Raw genomic sequence first — 4,045 nt, forward strand, 5'->3', positions numbered from 1 at the left:
CACGATGTAGCCAGGTCAACCTGAAACTTCTTGTGTAACTCAGGGTGGCACTGACGTTATGGCAGCCCTCCTAGGTCAGCCTCGCCAGTGTTGGGATGACCAGTAATGAGCCAGTTTAATATAAAACTTAAAACTGGCCTGGTTTTTTTTAAAAGTTTATTTATTCACATATTTTATGTATATGAGTACTTTGTCTTCATGTACACAAGAAGAGGGCATCAGATCACAGATGATTGTGAGCCACCATATGCTTGGTAGGAATTGAACTCAGGACCTCTGTGAAAGAAGCAGTTAGGTACTTTTTAACCATTGTGCTATGTGCTGCTCTTTCAAAGGACCCTGGTTTAATTCCCAGCACCTATGTGGCAGCTCACAAGTGTCTGTAACTCCTGTTCCAGAGGATCTGACAGCCTCTCATACACAGACAGACATGCAAGCAAAACACCAATGCCCATAAAAGTTAAAAATACAAAACTGAGGCCAGGCATGGTGGCGCATGCCTTTAATCCCAGCACTCGGGAGGCAGAGGCAGGTGGATCGCTGTGAGTTCGAGGCCACCCTGGTCTACAAAGAGAGTCCAGAACAGCCAAGGATACACAGAGAGACCCTGTCTTAAAAAACCAAAAAATAAAATAAAATAAAACCAAACAAAAAAACAAAAACAAAACTGGCACGTTAGGGCTGGCTGGTGGTGGCGCATGCCTTTAATTCCAGCCCTTGGGAGGCAGAGGTAGCAAGGTCTCTGTAAATTCCAGGCTGGTCTACAAATGAGTTCCAGGCCAGCCAAGGCTCACAAGAAAATTGTCTCACTCGGGAGGCAGAGGCAGGTGGATCACTATGAGTTCGAGGCCAGCCTGGTCTACAAAGCAAGTCTAGGACAGCCAAGGCTACACAGAGAAACCCTGTCTGGAAAAACCAACCAACCAAACAAACAAAAAGTCTCTGTCTCAAAAAACAAAACAAAACAAGAAAAAAAGAAAAAGAAGAAGAAGAAGAAGAAAAAACCTGGCCTGTTAGTATTATTTATTTTGGTTTTGTTTTTTCTGTTTTGTTTTGGGTTGTTTTTTTGGTTGTTGTTTTTGTTTTTGTTTTTTGAGACAAGGTTTCTCTGTATAGCCTTGGCTGTCCTGTACTCGCTTTGTAGACCAGGCTGGCCTCGAACTCACAGCAATCCACCTGCTCTGCCTCCCATACACCACCACTGCCCAGCTGCTAGTATTATTTAAATTAATATAGTTAAGCCACGAGTGGTGGTGCACGTCTTTAATCCAGCACTGGGGAGGCAGAAGCAGGCAGATAGATGTGAGGTCGAGGCCAGCCTGGTCTACAAAGTGAGTCCAGGACAGTCAAGGCTACACAGAGAAACCCTGTCTCAAAAATAAATAAATAAATAAATAAATCTCCCCCCCTCCCCCAAAACCAAAAAAGATTTAGTTATCTTTATTTCATGTGCTGTTTTGCCTGAGTCTATGCCTGTGTGAGGATGTTGGATCCTCTGGAACTGGAGTTATAATCAGTTGAGAGCTGCCATGTGGGCGCTGGAAATTATTGAACCTGGTTTTTCTGGGAGAGCAGACAGTTCTCTTAACCACTGAGCCATCTCTCTAGCACCTTACATTTTACATTAAAAAATATATATATTATAATATAAAACATAAATATATATATTTAACTTTAGTTTTTTGTTTGTTGGGGGTTTTGTTTTTTGGGTTTTTTGTTTTGGGGTTTGTGTGTGTGTGTGTGTGTGTGTGTGTGTGCGCGCGCGCGCGCACCTGGCCACATATGTATGGGTGCCAGTGGAGGCCAAAGGAATCCTCTAGAGCTGGCCTTTTAGGCAATTGTCAAAGGACTTGGATACAAGAAACTGAGCTAGGGCTGGAGAGGTGGCTCAGCAGTTAAGAGCACTGTATGCTCTTCCAGAGGTCCTGAGTTCAATTCCCAGCAACCACATGGTGGCTCACAACCATCTATAATGAGATCTGGTGTCCTCTTCTGGCCTGCATGTGTACGTGCAGGCAGAGCACTCATCTACATAAAAATAAATAAAACTAAAAAAAAAAAGAAGAAGAAAAGAACTGAACTCAAGTCCTCTAGAAGACAGGAAGTGCTCTTAACTTCTCGGCCATTTCTCAGCTCCTTGCATTGTGTCTTGTTTGTTTTTGTGGTTTTTTGAGTCATACGGTATAGTGCTGGCTGGCCTGGGACTCATTGTGGATAGGCTGGCCTCCAAATCAGAGTTCTGCCTGCCTCTGCCTTCTCAGCGCTGAAAATAAAGACCTGAGACCACCGTGCCCAGTCTGCCTTCTGTCTTAAACATTTAAGATCTACTGTATGGGATTTGCTTATGTGACTCAATTGATGGTAAGCCCAAAGCCCTCAGTTTTATCCCTTGTGTTGCATAAGCTAACATACTGGTGTAAACCTATAATCCTGACCCTGGAGAGGTGGAGACAAGAGATCAGAAGTTCAAGGAGACACATTCCTTTAATCCTAGCACTCAGGAGGCAGAGGATCTCTGAGTTCAAAGCCAGCCTGGTTGACAGAGCAAGTTCCGGGATAGCCAAGGCTACACAGAGAAACCCTGTCTCAAAAAACAAAGAAAGAGAGAGAGAGAGAGAGGAGAGAGAGAGAGAGAGAGAGAGAGAGAGAGAGAGAGAGAGAGAGAGAGAGAGAGAGAGAGAGAGAGAGAGAGAGGAGAGAAACACAGACAGACTTAAGGTTATCCCATGTTACATAGCTCTGTATTTTCCACCTTTCCCCTTCCATTTTCCATCTACAGGGTCTCATGTAGCTCAGTTTAGGCTTGACTTCCCTTCTCTCTCACATGCCAGCATTGCAGTGTGCTTACATCCGGCAAGAGCTACTCTAGGGCTTTTTGGATTTTTGAGAGAGTGAGGCTTGTGTATCTCATATTGGTTTCAGGTTTGCTGTGTATCTGAGGCTGGTCTTAAACTTTTGGTCATCCTGCCTCTCCTTCCAAGTGCCTGTTTTCAGTTTTTAAACACTTTGAATGTTTTTACGCCTTTAAATTTGGTTTCAAAAAGTATTTGTGACTGTGCGTGTTTGTGGGGGATGTATGGCGAGTGTCCAGGTGTCTGCTGAGGCCAGCAGAGACTGTCCAATCCCCTTAGAACTGGAGTTACAGGCATTGTCAGTTGCCCGATGTTGCTTGGAACCGAATTCAGTTCTGGAAAAAGCAGGAAGCACTCTTAACCTCTGTTTCAAGCTTTATTGTGAACTGAGGATTGAGTTAGTTATCACCAGGAAACTTTCCCCAAAGTTGTGCTGTGCTGAAATATGCCTGAAATAAACTGCCCAGTGTCAGACTCTCGAAGTTTCAACCAACGCTGGCTGCTGAGTCCTGTTGAGGCAGACTTCCTGCTTGCCTCCCTGTAACAGATGGCTAGTCTGCCAGCCTTGATGTGTATAGAGACCCTCAAATGTCTGTGTGAGCCTATGCGTGTTGGGATATATGTGGGTGCCCTCGCAGTCTAGCAGAGGGTGTCAGATCCCTGGAGGTGGAGTTTCAGAGTTACCAGCACCACAGACCAGGCATGATGCCCCCTACCTGTAATCCCAGCCCTCAGGTGTTCTGTAATAGCTGTAGCTGTTCTTGGTTTTTGTTTGTTCTGTTTTTCAAGACAGGGTCTCTCTGTGTAGCCTTGCCTGTCCTAGACTCACTCTGTGAACCAGGCTGGCCTGGAACCCACAAGGATCCTCCTGCCTCCGCCTTCTCCGAATACTGGGATTACAAGTGTGCACCACTGCACCAGCCTCCACCATCACCTTAAAAATAATTAGTTTCGGGCTGGAGAGATGGCTCAGAGGTTTAGAGCACTGACTGTTCTTCTAGAGGTTGTGAGTTCAGTTCCCAGCAACCACATTGTGGCTCACACCCATCTATAATGTAATATGGTGCCCTCTTCTGGTCTGCACATGTACATGCAAGCAGAGCACTGTATACATAATAAATAAATAAATAAATAAATAAATCTTTTTTAAAAAGAAGCATTAAAAAATAATTAATTTCTTGTTTTGTGTGTCC

Source organism: Acomys minous (assembly GCF_964271855.1).
Source record: "Acomys minous genome assembly, chromosome: 14".
Classification (NCBI taxonomy): domain Eukaryota; kingdom Metazoa; phylum Chordata; class Mammalia; order Rodentia; family Muridae; genus Acomys; species Acomys minous.